The 16,038-nt window shown below is 42.2% G+C and overlaps 1 protein-coding gene across 16 annotated transcripts in view; it reads right to left on the bottom strand.

Moving 5' to 3' along the window:
- Positions 1-16,038, bottom strand: part of LOC106582631 (receptor-type tyrosine-protein phosphatase T) — a 591,582-nt gene that overhangs the window by 136,995 nt on the left and 438,549 nt on the right. The window lies entirely within an intron of this gene.

The raw sequence follows: 16,038 nt of genomic DNA, 5'->3' as shown, positions 1-16,038 counted from the left end.
GTCTTTAAAATGCTGTGAAATAGTCATATGTTTGAAAAATTGAAGTTTTTGTATTTTTGAGGAATTTGTAATTCGCGCCACGCCTATCATTGGATATTGGAGCAGGTGTTCCGCTAGCGGAACGTCTAGATGTAAGAGGTTAAGAGGGTGCAAATGATGCTGAATGGGTAGACAAAGAAGAGCTCTCCAGTAGGTGTACCAAAACATTCAAGGGCCATTTTCTCAAAAGTGAGGTTACAAGTTTATCAACTTTCAAAGCAGAATTACTTTCCCATTGTTCCTCAACTGTAGTATGTTATACCATTTCATTCACTACAGTCTCTACTTTTATCCCATGTAAAAAACACAATTTCAAATGTTGCTACATAAGACCGAATCGAGACGGTCGGTCACATAACCTTCCATAGTCTGGATCTTTTTCCAGCTCCTGTGAAAAGTTTGGATGTTCGTAAAACCCTCCATAGTCTAAGTTGTCTTGTCTGTATTATACACCCACCGGGAGAAATAATGATGCTTGTAAATGTATTTATAGCCTATTTAAAATAAGTTGTTTTGTTTTTATTAGAATTTGATTAGAATTATACAGTATTTTTAAGCCTTATCAATAGCGTAGTGAATTTAATATTGCTTATTGACTACATTTGGCACATCCGGACTGCGATTTACAGTATAGGCCTAGCCCTTATACAGTACCCTCAGAAATTCTAGTCACCCCTTGACTTATTCCACATTTTGTTGCGTTACAGACTGAATTCAAAATGTATTACATAGATTGTTTTTCTCACCCAGCTACACACATTAGCCCAATACAAAGAAACCTGTTTTTATAAATGTTAGCAAATTAATTGAAAATTAAATATGGAAACATCTAATTTGCATTAGTATTCACACCCCTTAGTCAATACTTTGTAGAAGCACCTTTGGTGGCGATTAGAGCTTTGAGGCGTCTTGGGTATGTCTGTATCAGCTTTGCACATCTGGATTTTGGGATTTTCTCCCATTCGTCCATGTAGATTTTCTCAAGCTCTGTTAAAAAAGATGGTGACGATGAACAGCAACCTTTAAGTGTTTCCAGTGTTTTTCAATGGGATTCAAGTCTGGGCTTTGGCTGAGCCACTCAAAGAATTTCACATTATTGTTCTGAAGCCATTCCAGCATTGCTTTGTCTGTATGCTCGGGGTCAATGTCAAGTTGGAACGTAAATATTTGCCACCAGTCTAAGGTCGTGTGCACTCTGAAGCAGGTTCTCATCAAGGATTTGCCTGTATTTGATTTGGCCCCATTCATTGTTCCCTCTATCCTTACTCCAGTCCTCACAGCATGATGCTACCATAACCATGCTTCACTGTAGGGATGGTGTTGGACGTGTGATGAGCTGTGGCTGGTTTTCTCCAGACATAGCGCTTTGCATTCAGTCCAAATAGTTACTTTTTTGTCTCATTAGACCACATAATATTTTGCCTTATGCGCTCAGAGTCAGACTCCAGGCATACTGTCATGTGCCTTTTTCTAAGGAGCGGCTTCCGTCTGTCCACTCTCTCATAAAGCCCAGATTGGTGAAGTACTGTAGAGACTGTTGTCCTTCTGGCAGGTTCCCATCTTAGTCAAGGAACTCTGTAGTTCTGTCAGAGTGGTCATTGGGTTCTTGGTCACCTCCCTGACCAAGGTCCTTCTTGCCCGGTTGCTCAGTTTGGTCGTACGGCCAGCTCTTGGCAGAGTCCGAGTAGTTCCATATTTTTTCTATTTCCCAATGATGGAGACCACTGGGCTTTTTGAAACTTTCAACAATCTAGGAATATTTGTTTTATACCCTTCCCCAGATATATGTCTTATCACAATTTTATCTTGAAAATCTACGAACAATTACTTGGACTTCATTGTATAGTTTCTGCTCTGACATGCACTCTCAATTGTGGGACCTTATATAGACAGGTGTGTTTCTTTCGAAATCATGTCCAAACAATTGAATTGACCACAGGTGGACTTCAATCAAGTTTAGGTGACATCTCAAGGATGATCAAAGGAAATTGTGGAAAGACTTGAAGATTGCTGTTCACGGCCGCTCCTCATCTAACTTAACAGAGCTTGAGAAAATCTGAAAGAAAGAAAGGGAGAAAATTCCCAAATCCAGATGTGGAAAGCTGATAGACACATTTTGTTTTATTTATTTGTATTTTATTTAATTAGGCAAGTCAGTTAAGAACAAAACCTTATTTGGTGTCCCAATACATACCCAAGACCACTCAAAGCTCTAATCGCCTCCAAAGGTGCTTCTACAAAGTACTGATTCAGGGGTGTGAATACTTATGTAAATGATATAACTCTGTATTTCATTTCCTAAAAACATATTTTCACTTCGTCATTATGGGGTATTGTGTGTAACAGGTTGTAACACAACAAAATGTGTAATAAGTCAAGGGGAGGGGAATACTTTCAGAAGTCACTTTATCAATGTGAATGCTATAGCCTACGTTTAACAATGTGCCGTATTTCAATATTAAAGTAATGCAATTAGAATAATGTGGACTGCAAACATGTTCAACATATTTAGCAAATATAGGGTAGGCTATTTTACGAACTAGGCTATAATGGACTTACATTCAAATTGTAGTTGATGACAATATAATACATAAAATATCGTAAATACACAACTTGAAGCAACTACATACACAGAGTATATAAAACTTTAAGAACACCTTCCTAATATTGAGTTGCACCCCCCCTTTTACCCTCACAACAGCCTCAATTCATCAGGGCATGGACACTACAAGGTGTCGAAAGCGTTTCACAGGGATTCTGGCCAATGTTGACTCCAATACTTCCCACAGTTGTGTCAAGTTGGCTGGATGTCCTTTGAGTGGTGGACCATTCTTGATACACATGGGAAACTGTTGAGTGTGAAAAACTTAGCAGCATTGCAGTTCTGGCCCCAATCCTTGTGCCTGGCATTTGCACCCATACCCCGTTCAAAGGCACTTAAATATTTTGTTATGCCCATTTGCCCTCTGAATGGCACACATACACAATCCATATCTCAATTGTTTCAAGGCTTAACAACCTTTGTTTAACCCTTCTCCTCCCCTTCATCTACACTGATTGAAGTGGATTTAACAAGTGACATCAATAAGGGATCATAGCCTTCGCCTGGATTCACCTGGCCAGTCTGTGTCATGGAAAGAGCAATGTTTTGTATACTCAGTGTGTTTAGCCATGGAGCATGTTCTGATTGGCAACCGGAGCACAGTCTCATCACTCTAATGAATGTTGTTTCGTGGTAATGTTCTATCTGGGCTGTGTTTACATTTCTGCTCATTACTCACACATCTCCATTTCCCATCGCTCCATTTCTCCATAATTATTACTGATGGGAGATGGAGATCAACACCGGCATGTAATGTGGTTACGTTGTTTTAGCTTTGGCATCTGCTTACACGGAGGTGGGTGAGGAGAGAGGCCTAGCCATAGGACAGGGAGCAGGTACTGACTTTACAGTGGAGACGGTAGAGGTCCACTTAATCCTACCCAAAGTGCGCCCTCTACAGCCTATTCAGACCATACCTAATTCATTATTCATTTGTTTTTGTCTCCACAATAAGAACATATCTTAAAGTGGCAGCCCAGAGGGTATATTATGTTGTAAACATTACCAATAAACAGACTCAATCCCGTCAAAAGCTACTGACATATCGAGCAGCTAATGCTTGGGGCTGCGTTGAAGGTCAAATATGCATTTAGTCAGCCATGAAATGTATTCACAATGTGTCTTCTTGCCTGTAACTTAGATTACGATATCTTCATGCTAATAATTTCATTTATTGACCTCAGAGGGAAGTTTTTGTTGCTTGAGAAAATGTGCTTTTCATGACTTCATTATCATGGCTCACAGATGCATGAGCACTGATCCTGGCTCCATGTGATCACATGCATTGGGTAAGTGAGAAACACAGGACTTACACACACACATTGGCATGTTAGACAGAGTCAGGTGAAAGTCAATCACCTTTCAGGAAATTTCTGTTCTTTCTTCAAATCAAATTGTATTTGTCACATGCGCCGAGTACAACAGGTAGACCTTACCGTAAGATGCTTACTTACAAGCCCTTAACCAACAATGCAGTTCAAGAAATAGAGTTTTTACTAAATAAATTAAAGTAAAAATGTAATAAAAAGTAACACAATCAAATAACAATAATGAGGCTATATATAGGGGGTACCGGTACTGAGTCAATGTGCAGAGGTACAGGTTAGTCAAGGTAATTTGTACATGTTCGAAGGATTAAACTACTACGCATAGATAATAAACAGTGAGTAGCAGCAGTGTAAAAAATAAAGGGGGGTGGGGGTCAGTGTAAATAGTCCGGAAGGCCATTTGATTAATTGTTCAGTCTTATGGCTTGGGAGTAGAAGCTGTTAAAGAGCCTTTTGGTCCTAGACTTAGCGCTCCGGTACCACTTGCCGGGCGGTAGCAGAGAGAACAGTCTATGACTAGGGTGACTTTCCTTCCTTCTACAGTAATCTGAATGCCAAACATGGTAGAAAAGTTGTATCAGAAATAAAAGAGGTTTCACAGAGAGCAGGTTGTTCTGTTGTGAATATTGTTCTGTTGTGAAGAAAGGCAGGAAAGCTTAGCTCAGGTTATGAGGGTGCAGGGCTTATAACACGCCATACTGAAAAATATTATTTCCAAGCAAAAATTACATTGAGTATAATATAACACCATGAGTACAATATGATGCTCAGAGATACTATGGGAGCATAGTTAAAATTACAATGTCTCAAAATGAACATCCTGTTTTGCAGAAGTTGTTCTGATAAAGGCCATTGCTTTTGAATTCATTTCAGAATTTTAGTGTGCAGTTCTTCCCTGAGGTGCAGACTAATGGTTAGTGTCGAAATCACATTAAGCTCAATTATCGGCAATGCAACATTATCGCTACAACGCTGCTCCAGACCATTAGCAATAATTACCATCCATAACAAAATATATTGGACAGCTCTTTGAGCAGGGACAAGATAATGCCGTTTGAAATTACCTAAAATGTACATTCATTCTAAAGAATAAATATGTCTGGAGAAGATTTTAAATAATTTGCAATGATATTTCAACTGTAGAATTGAATCATTCTCTAAAGCCCTTAGGAATATCAAGCTTACTAGGAACCAAACATACCTAGGCCCTTCTTTTAACATGAACCAGGTTCCATCCTCAAGAACAGGTCTTTTGCTGACAAACGTTCAAACATGGAATTTTTGTTAAGCCAATGCATATGAAGAACTTTAGCTTCCTCTGGTTTTGTCAGACATGATAGCCATGTTCTGCATGTAGAGCTATGAATGACAGAATGTTAATGATGTAGTGGATAGATTCATTCTAAACCAACTCATGTCTACTGGAAGCATATGCATCTACTCTGCTGCTGGATATCACATCAACACCATTTTGTATATGCTAATACAAAATTAGCTATGGATTTCATTCAACACACCCAAATGTAACAGTATTCTTAACGCTAGATCTGCTGCTGGTGGTAGATAAACAGCAGATTTGGGCTAGTCCCAGAGTGGGATCTTCCTTCCAGCCCTATGAAAGTTCTCCACTGCCTGTGAAACTGAAGCCCTCACTTCAGCAGCACTTGAGCCTCCTCAGAGGAGGAAGGGGAGGACCATCCTACTCAGTGCATTTCATAAAAATAAAATTGTGAAATTAAAAAAGTTATAATTTTTAAATTAAACTATACTAAATATATTCACGTCACCAATTAACTACAGTAGCCTCAACAGCACCCTCTAGGGTAGCACCATGGTGTAGCCAGAGGACAGCTATTTTCTGTCCTCTGGATACTTTGACCTCAATACAAAACATCGTTCTTACCCCCTTCTATAGACTTCCATAGTAACTATGACAACTTCCGGAGGAGGTCCTCCAACCTATCAGAGCTCTTGCAGCATGAACTGACATCAAAGGATCACATAATTAATCTAGTCCTGAAAGCATTCAGAAAATATTCAGACCCCTTCCCTTTTCCACGTGTTGCTACATTACAGCCTTATTCTAAAATGGATTAACTACATTTTCAATCCTGTCTCGGAGCTCTACGGACAATTCCTTCGACCTCATGGCTTGGTTTTTGCTCTGACATCCACTGTGGGACCTTATATAGACAGGTGAGTCCAATCAATTGAATTTACCACAGGTGGACTCCAATCAAGTGTAGAAATAACTCAAGGATGATCAATGGAAACAGGATGCACCTGAGCTCAATTTTGAGTCTTAATACAAAGGCTCTGAATACTTATGTAAATGTGATATTTTTTATTTAGTTTTGTATACATTTGCAAACATTTCTAAAAAGCTGCTTTTGCTTTGTCATTATAGGGTATTGTGTGTATATTGATGAGGGGAAAAAATGATTTAATCAATTTTAGAATAAGGCTGTAACGTAACAAAATGTGAAAAAAGTCAACGGGTCTGAATACTTTCCGAATGCACTAGCCAGCAATGCAGTGCGTAAAGTCTGATGAGTAGTTGACTCACAGAGAGAAAAAGACAATAGTTGATCAAGTTTCAAACAAATTAATTTCTTAAAAAATTAAGAAGATTCAGAGAGAGAGAGAGAGAGAGAAAGAGAAAGAGACAGAGAGAGCTAGCTATATTTCTGTGTATTTTTTTTCCCCTTTTTAGTTTACCTTTCACTTACTTAGCTAATGTAGCTAATTTTGCCTACTCAACAACCTGACAAACAGAGAGGAATGCTATGTATGTTAGCTAGCTGGCTAAGGCTATCCAACACGGCAACTCTTCCAAGTCAAGGTAAGCTTTCGGTTTTATTCATTTATTAATTTACACCGGGGCCCGCCGGTGTAACTCCTAAACTGCTTTCTGTACACTGTACTGTGTGATGTACACATGGACTGGATTGTGGGTTTACTAATGCGTTAGTTCCAGTTTTTTTTACTATAACGTTAATATGGTAACAACGATGTAGGCTGTGTAGCGGTTAGCGGTCATGGTATGAAGGTTAGGCTTGGAGAGGTATTTGTGCCTGGTCACAAACAGCTGTTGTGTTGTGCACTGAAGGTGAGAGGAGGAGAGCGTGTAGATGTGAGAAGGAATCATACAACCAGCAAACTGATGATGCTGTATGTGGCTGCTATGAAAGTGAACTGTGTGTGCGGGTGATCAGGGGTGTATTCATTCTGCTGATTCTATTGCAAAATGTTGCTTAAACGGAAACAAATGAAACAAAATGGGGAAGGACCTACTTGAATTTGTCCAATAGAACCTTTTGCATTAGTTGCAAAATGGAATGCTTTGCAACTGTTTGGACTAATGCTTAGGCACTCCAGATCGGCTAGATGCAGGCAAGACCGTACAAGAAGGAATCATACAACCAGCAAACTGATGATGCTGTATGTGGCTGCTATGAAAGTGAACTGTGTGTGCGGGTGATCAGGGGTGTATTCATTCTGCTGATTCTATTGCAAAATGTTGCTTAAACGGAAACAAATGAAACAAAATGGGGAAGGACCTACTTGAATTTGTCCAATAGAACCTTTTGCATTAGTTGCAAAATGGAATGCTTTGCAACTGTTTGGACTAATGCTTAGGCACTCCAGATCGGCTAGATGCAGGCAAGACCGTACAAGAAGGTGTTAAATGTGTCACTGTCTGTCACCTTGATTACTCCTATTTGTCTCTCAACCTGTGCACCTACGTTAATTAAAAACGTTCATTTGTAGACTCGTTGTAGCAACCTCATGATGGGTATAGGGCAAAATAATGAAGTAGCCTAAACCTATCAATGTTACATTGAGCTGGGTGAATGGAAAATGAATGAGAGTCATCCAACATGCTGTAATAGAAATAAGGCCATGCTCATATAGAATTTAAATGCCTGACACCCCACAGCCCAGCCCACAGACAGAACACAGCTGACTGGATACAGACCCTCTCCAGCCTCTCCTTCTCGCTGTCTGTCTTCTTTGGTCTCTGGTGAAGCATTGATTACTTGGTGTTGATAACAAGTCACATCTAAAGACACAGCCCACATGCAGAGCGACTAAAATGGAAAAATGGAAATGTACAGCATCATCAGTCATATCTAATAGACTGCCTGCAGTGGCAGCAAACAATATTACATGACACTTTATAAACTGGCCCATGATCAATATACAGTGAATTGACTCAAGGTCACACCACCACTACTAGCTAAGCATGCAAGCATGCACATTGGACAGCTGTGGTCTCATGCTTTCTCCAAAACAGTTAAGGAAACTGTGTCAATGATTGGAATGTAATGTTCACAAAATGATGTCTATTTGCATCGCAAAAGAAACACCTGAGCCATCGAAACCCAAAGACTGATATACAAAGAGAGCTAAATTAAGCCAAGCTTTACATGAGAGTATGGATTTTTCAAAGCTCCTTCCTCCACACTAAGACCTCTTGCTTCTCCCTCTCATCTCTATTTATTTTCCTTTTTGCTTGACGTTAGCAGAACAGTGTCCGACTAAAAGCTAAATTATTGACTGTGAAACTAGATGATTATGGAATGTACTGTACTATGGGTAATTTACAGATGTCTCGCAGTACAAATGTATTGCTGAAATCAATAAATGCTTTCTTCACTTTGGACTTGCTTGCTTGCCTGTCATACCCTGCCTGCTGTAATGTTTGACAAGGTTATTTTCCCCCCGGCTTGGCTCTGTTTGCTGAGAGCTGGCTTTCTCTCCCCGTCCAGTGAAGAAGGGGGTCTGTCGGCCATTACTGTGATTTTCTCTGTCAACAACAGTGCTTGAGGAAGGTACCCTTTGACTCCCACCAGTTACCGAGAAGAGGATATATGGTAGGCTCAGACCTTCACTGTCCCTTACTTGAGTTATAACTTTAATATAAACACTTGAATACATTAAAATCACAATCAAAGTACAGGTAGTCCCACTTGGTGGATATGAATTGGGTGAACAAAGACTCTCTAGGAGTCTTAGGGGATACCATTTAGAATATTCAGTGCAATATTTTGAGAATGCGGGCCTCAGGGGACTACTTTTAAAGCAGGAGTAACAATAGTGAATGTGTAAAATACATGGTTGTGAGATTGAGGCTCTGAGGGATACTTCTAAAGTGGGAATAACAATACAATTCAATATCTCAGGTGCCACCTATCGCCGATGAGTCAGATGAACTCGTGGATACAACTGTTATGTCTCTGCTTCTAGTTTGAAGGAAGTTGCTAACTAGTGGATGCTGGAGTGAGTAGTCGTGCTGTACTTCGCTCCGCGGGTAATATTACATTTCATTACATTACATTACATTACAACGGAACGATTTGAATAGTGTAATGTTAGCTAGCTAGCTACATAGTTGTCGTTGCATCAAGGATAAAGGTGTAGCTAAAGGTGTAGGTGTAGCTTTGAGAAACGAACTTTGAGAAACTAACAAGGTTAGCTAGCCAGCTGTATTTGTTCGTTCGTGCCGTTTTCCAAACGGTGTCAACACCACAACACCACAGCCACTGCTAGCTAGCCAACTTTACCAACTAGCAGTACTGTACAAACAAAATACATTACAATGGAACGATTTGATTAGTGTAATGTTAGCTAGCTACATAGTTGTCTCTGTATCAAAGATAAAAGATAAAGGTAAACGCAGCTATCGCTAGCTAGCCAACTCTACAGCTAGCAGTACTGTATAATTTTTTGTGAATGAGATTTTTGCAACATAAGCTTAACTTTCTGAACTTTCGAGTTGTGTAGTCCACTTGTGTAGCTAGCAGGACTGACTTTGTGTTAGCTAGCCAACGTTTAATTACTTCTGCGTTGTGAAAGGAACTAGACACGGACACGAATGATCCATTGGTAGTTTGTTGTAACCAAGTATTGGTGCTAACATTGCGTATTGGTGCTAACCGTGTGTTATTGGCTGCTAGCATGCTAGTTAGCTACGGCGTCATAGGACACGGTGCACTGGGTGGGTTTCACGGAAGAACACTGTACCAAGTTATCTAGCTGAATAAACTAAGTTTGAGCCTATTCCTGGAAACATTGAACCACTGTAGTTTACATCAATTATAATTTCTAAAGTGGAAGTTGGAAAAGTTATATTTGAGTGTTTCAGTGAATGGTTAGTGAGGGAGGCCCTGCTCTCTCGCTTCCCCAGTTGTTTAGTTAATTTTCATTCCAATCTCCTTTGCATTAGCGTAACCTCTCCTGTAGCCTGTCAACTATGTGTCTGTCTATACCTGTTCTCTCCTCTCTGCACAGGCCGCACAAACGCTTCACACCGCATGGCCGCTGCCACTTTAACCTGGTGGTCCCAGCGCGCACGACCCACGTGGAGTTCCAGGTCTCCGGCAGCCTCTGGAACTGCCGGTCTGCGGCCAACAAGGCAGAGTTCATCTCAGCCTATGCTACCCTCCAGTCCCTCGACTTCTTGGCGCTGACGGAAACATGGATTACCAAAGAAAACACTGCTACTCCTATTGCTCTCTCGTCGTCTGACCACGTATTCTCGCATACCCCGAGAGCATCTGGTCAGCAGGGTGGTGGCACTGGAATCCTCATCTCTCCCAAGTGGACATTCTCTCTTTCTCCCCTGACCCATCTGTCTATCTCCTCCTTTGAATTCCATGCTGTCACAGTCACTAGCCCATTCAAGATAAACATCCTTATCATTTATCGCCCTCCAGGTTCCCTTGGAGAGTTCATCAATGAGCTTGACGCCTTGATAAGTTCCTTTCCTGAGGATGGCTCACCCCTCACAATTCTGGGTGACTTTAACCTCCCTACGTCTACCTTTGACTCATTTCTCTCTGCCTCCTTTCCACTCTTCTTTTGACCTCACCCTCTCACCGTCCCCCCCTACTCACAAGGCAGGCAATACGCTTGACCTCATCTTTACTAGATGCTGTTCTTCTACTAATCTCACTGCAACTCCCCTCCAAGTCTCCGACCACTACCTTGTATCCTTTTCCCTCTCGCTCTCCTCCAACAGTACTCACTCTGACCCTACTCAGATGGTATTGCGCCGTTGCAACCTTCGCTCTCTCTCTCCTGCTACTCTCTCCTCTTCCATCCTATCGTCTCTTCCCTCTGCTCAATCCTTCTCCAACCAATCTCCTGATTCTGCCTCCTCAACCCTCCTCTCCTCCCTTTCTAAATCCTTTGACTCTCTATGTCCCCATCCTCCTGGCCGGCTTGGTCCTCCCCTCCTGCTCCGTGGCTTGACGACTCATTGCGAGCTCACAGAACAGGGCTCCGGGCAGACGAGCAGAAATGGAGGAAAACTAGCCTCCCTGCAGACCTGTCATCTTTTCAATCCCTCCTCTCCACATTTTCTTCCTCTGTTTCTGCTGCTAAAGCCACTTTCTACCACTCTAAATTCCAAGCATCTGCCTCTAACCCTAGGAAGCTCTTTGCCACCTTCTCCTCCCTCCTGAATCCTCCCCCCCCCCCCCATCCTCCCTCTCTGCGGATTACTTTGTCAACCATTTTGAAAGAAGGTTGACGACATCCGATCCACGTTTGTTAACCTGTTAGGGCTAGGGGGCAGTATTGACACGGCTGGATAAAAAACGTACCCGATTTAATCTGGTTACTACTCCTGCCCAGTAACTAGAATATGCAGATAATTATTGGCTTTGGATAGAAAACACTCCAAAGGTTCTAAAACTGTTTGAATGGTGTCTGTGAGTATAACAGAACTCAAATGGCAGGTCAAAACCTGAGAGATTCCTTTACAGGAAGTGGCCTGTCTGACCATTTATTGTCTTTCTTTGACATCTCATTCCATTACAAAGGATCTCTGCGGTAACGTGACACTTCCCACGGCTCCAATAGGCTCTCAGAGCCCGGGAAAAAACCTGAATGTCGTCATTCCAGCCCCAGGCTGAAACACATTATCGCCTTTCTCAAGTGGCCGATCAAGGGACTGTGGGCTTAGGCGCGTGCACTGGCCGCCCCCGTCTTTGTGATTTTTCCTCTGTTTACCGAAAAGGAGATTCCCGGTCGGAATATTATCGCTTTTTTACGAGATAAATTGCATAAAAATTTATTTTAAACAGCAGTTGACATGCTTCGAAGTACGGTAATGGAATATTTAGAATTTTTTTGTCACGAATTGCGCCATGCGCGCAACCCTGATTTACCATTTCGGATAGTTTCTGGAACGCACGAACAAAACGCCGCTATTTGGATATAACGATGGATTATTTGGGACCAAACCAACATTTGTTATTGAAGTAGAAGTCCTGGGAGTGCATTCTGACGAAGACAACAAAGGTAATAACATTTTTGTTATAGTAAATCTGATTTTGGTGAAGGCTAAACTTGCCGGGTGTCTAAATAGCTAGCCTGTGATGGCTGGGCTATGTACTTAGAATATTGCAAAATGTGCTTTCACCAAAAAGCTATTTTAAAATCGGACATATCGAGTGCATAGAGGAGTTCTGTATCTATAATTCTTAAAATAATTGTTATGCTTTTTGTGAACGTTTATCGTGAGTAATTTAGTAAATTGTTAGTAAATTCCCCGGAGGTTTGCGGGGGGTATGCTAGTTCTGAACGTCACATGCTAATGTAAAAAGCTGTTTTTAGATATAAATATGAACTTGATTGAACAAAACATGCATGTATTGTATAACATAATGTCCTAGGTGTGTCATCTGATGAAGATCATCAAAGGTTAGTGCTGCATTTAGCTGTCTTCTGGGTTTTTGTGACATTATATGCTAGCTTGAAAAATGGGTGTCTGATTATTTCTGGCTGGGTACTCTGCTGACATAATCTAATGTTTTGTTTTCGTTGTAAAGCCTTTTTGAAATCAGACAGTCTGGTTAGATTAACGAGAGTGTTGTCTTTAAATAGCTGTAAAATAGTCATATGTTTGAGAAATTGAAGTAATAGGATTTTTAAGGTATTTGAAAATCGCGCCACAGGATTCAACTGGCTGTTACGTAGGTGGGACGAATTCGTCCCGCCTGCCCTAGAGAGGTTAAGTCAAACAACACCGCTGGTCCTGCTCACATTGCCCTACCCCATGCTTTGACCTCTTTCTCCCCTCTCTCTCTCCATATGAAATCTTGCGCCTTGTGACGGCCGGCCGCCCAACAACCTGCCCGCTTGACCCTATCCCCTCCTCTCTTCTCCAGACCATTTCTGGAGACCTTCTCCCTTACCTCACCTCGCTCATGAACTCATCCTTGACCACTGGCTACGTCCCTTCCGTCTTCAAGAAAGCGAGAGTTGCATCCCTTCTCAAAAAACCTACACTTGATCCCTCCGATGTCAACAACTACAGACCAGTATCCCTTCTTTCTTTTCTCTCCAAAACTCTTGAGCGTGCCGTCCTTAGCCAGCTCTCTTGCTATCTCTCTCAGAATTACCTTCTTGATCCAAATCAGTCAGGTTTCAAGACTGGTCATTCAACTGAGACTACTCTTCTCTGTGTCACGGAGGCTCTCCGCACTGCTAAAGCTAACTCTCTCTCCTCTGCTCTCATCCTTCTAGACCTATCTGCTGCCTTTGATACTGTGAACCATCAGATCCTCCTCTCCACCCTCTCCGAGTTGGGCATCTCCGGTGCGGCTCACTCTTGGATTGCGTCCTACCTGACAGGTCGCTCCTACCAGGTGGCGTGGCGAGAATCCGTCTCCGCACCATGTGCTCTCACCACTGGTGTCCCCCAGGGCTCAGTTCTAGGCCCTCTCCTATTCTCGCTATACACCAAGTCACTTGGCTCTGTCATATCCTCACATGGTCTCTCCTATTATTGCTATGCAGACGACACACAATTAATCTTCTCCTTTCCCCCTTCTGATAACCAGGTGGCGCATCACATCTCTGCATGTCTGGCAGACATATCAGTGTGGATGACGGATCACCACCTCAAGCTGAACCTCGGCAAGACGGAGCTGCTCTTCCTCCCGGGGAAGGACTGCCCATTCCATGATCTCACCATCACGGTTGACAACTCCATTGTGTCCTCCTCCCAGAGTGCTAAGAGCCTTGGCGTGACCCTGGACAACACTCTGTCGTTCTCCGCTAACATCAAGGCGGTGACCCGATCCTGTAGGTACCTGCTCTACAACATTCGCAGAGTGCGACCCTGCCTCACACAGGAAGCGGCGCAGGTCCTAATCCAGGCACTTGTCATCTCCCGTCTGGATTACTGCAACTCGCTATTGGCGGGGCTCCCTGCCTGTGCCATTAAACCCCTACAACTCATCCAGAACGCCGCAGCCCGTCTGGTGTTCAACCTTCCCAAGTTCTCTCATGTCACCCCGCTCCTCCGCACACTCCACTGGCTTCCAGTTGAAGCTTGCATCTGCTACAAGACCATGGTGCTTGCCTACGGAGCTGTGAGGGGAACGGCACCTCCATACCTTCAGGCTCTGATCAGTCCCTATACCCAAAGAAGGGCACTGCGTTCATCCACCTCTGGCCTGCTCGCCTCCCTACCTCTGTGGAAGCACAGTTCCCGCTCAGCCCAGTCAAAACTGTTCGCTGCTCTGGCACCCCAATGGTGGAACAAGCTCCCTCACGACGCCAGGACAGCGGAGTCAATCACCACATTCCGGAGACACCTGAAACCCCACCTCTTTAAGGAATACCTGGGATAGGATTAAGTAATCCTTCTAACCCTCCCCCTTTCTACCCTCCCCCCAAAAAAATATATAGATGTACTATTGTAAAGTGGTTGTTCCACTGGATAGCATATGGTGAATGCACCAATTTGTAAGTCGCTCTGGATAAGAGCGTCTTCTAAATTACGTAAATGTAAATGTAATACTGAACATCTAAAACCTTCAGGACCCAGCTGATCACCACTCCTTCCCTTTGATCCACAGGTCAGTAGAAAGTCTATTTTACAGACAGCCTTGAGATCAAACCGTGTGTTTACAGTACCTTACAGTACCCGGGGGGGCAGACAAAACAAAACATCTGCTCCGTTAAACAAAAGTCACCAACAAAAACTTGACTTAGACCAAACAAAAGATATACCACAAAGTAGTCCTGCACGGGTCCGTTTTCTGGAGCCGCAACCGCCCCACGCCGGGCCACATAAATTCCGAGCCCCACCTGATATCCAACATCAGGACAGATTTTTCTCCTCAACCCGACCCACCCACATATAATTGTTTTCCGAGAGATGATCAGTGACCGTCCAAATAACAAATGTATTTACTTTTTATGACTCCAGAGTAGTAGGCTATTATTCCCCTCCCTGCATGAATTAATTTGTCTGCATGTTTATTCAACATTTGTATAGAAAGAAACCATGCCATGACTTAAGAACGATATATACATTTTTTTACAATGAGATGTGGCACATTAACAACTCAAATCGCTCTGAAAAAAGGGCCTTCTAATTAGCCTTCTTAGCTAATGAAAACCTATTGCTGACATAACAAAACAAGACCTTTACAGTCAATACTGTTAAGATAATTAAATAGTTTAATTGAAACTTAAATAAAAAATTCCCAGAATCGAATATAGGCTGCAAAAATACATTTATTTAGTAGACTATAGTCTAGGCTACTCAAATGTATACCAGTGCACCGGTTTAAACTTGATATGGCCTGCGTATGGACTAAATGAATGAATGGATAATAAACTGATTTATCCTATCATAACAAAAACCTGCTTTCACTTTCTGCTTTCACTTTTTGCTATCTACCATGTTGTTGTCCTTGTCCACAATGACTCCAAAATCCTTCCAAATCAAACCAGGGATTTCACTCGCACAGCACCTGTTTCCAGGATGTTGTATTTCATAACCTTTCTTTATATTTCTTCCGATTAGACCTACGTTAGCCATTTTCGCGTGAGCTAGGCTAGCCAGAGAAAGTACATTTGGCAACATATTCTCACGTGGGGGATTAAACATATGTTTCAGCATCACACAACTAATGGACAGTTCCATGATCCACTGCGTGCGTGGCTTGTAGCCTATATGTCTGCCTCACTGCTCACAGAATGGAATTCGCAACACAATGCAACACAACAAGCTCCTGGGTTTGTAAAACAAATATTATTTTG

This window comes from Salmo salar, chromosome ssa22 (assembly GCF_905237065.1).
Source record: "Salmo salar chromosome ssa22, Ssal_v3.1, whole genome shotgun sequence".
In the NCBI taxonomy this organism is placed as follows: domain Eukaryota; kingdom Metazoa; phylum Chordata; class Actinopteri; order Salmoniformes; family Salmonidae; genus Salmo; species Salmo salar.
Note: the sequence above shows the minus strand (reverse complement) of the source record. Positions and strands in the feature narration are given on the sequence as shown.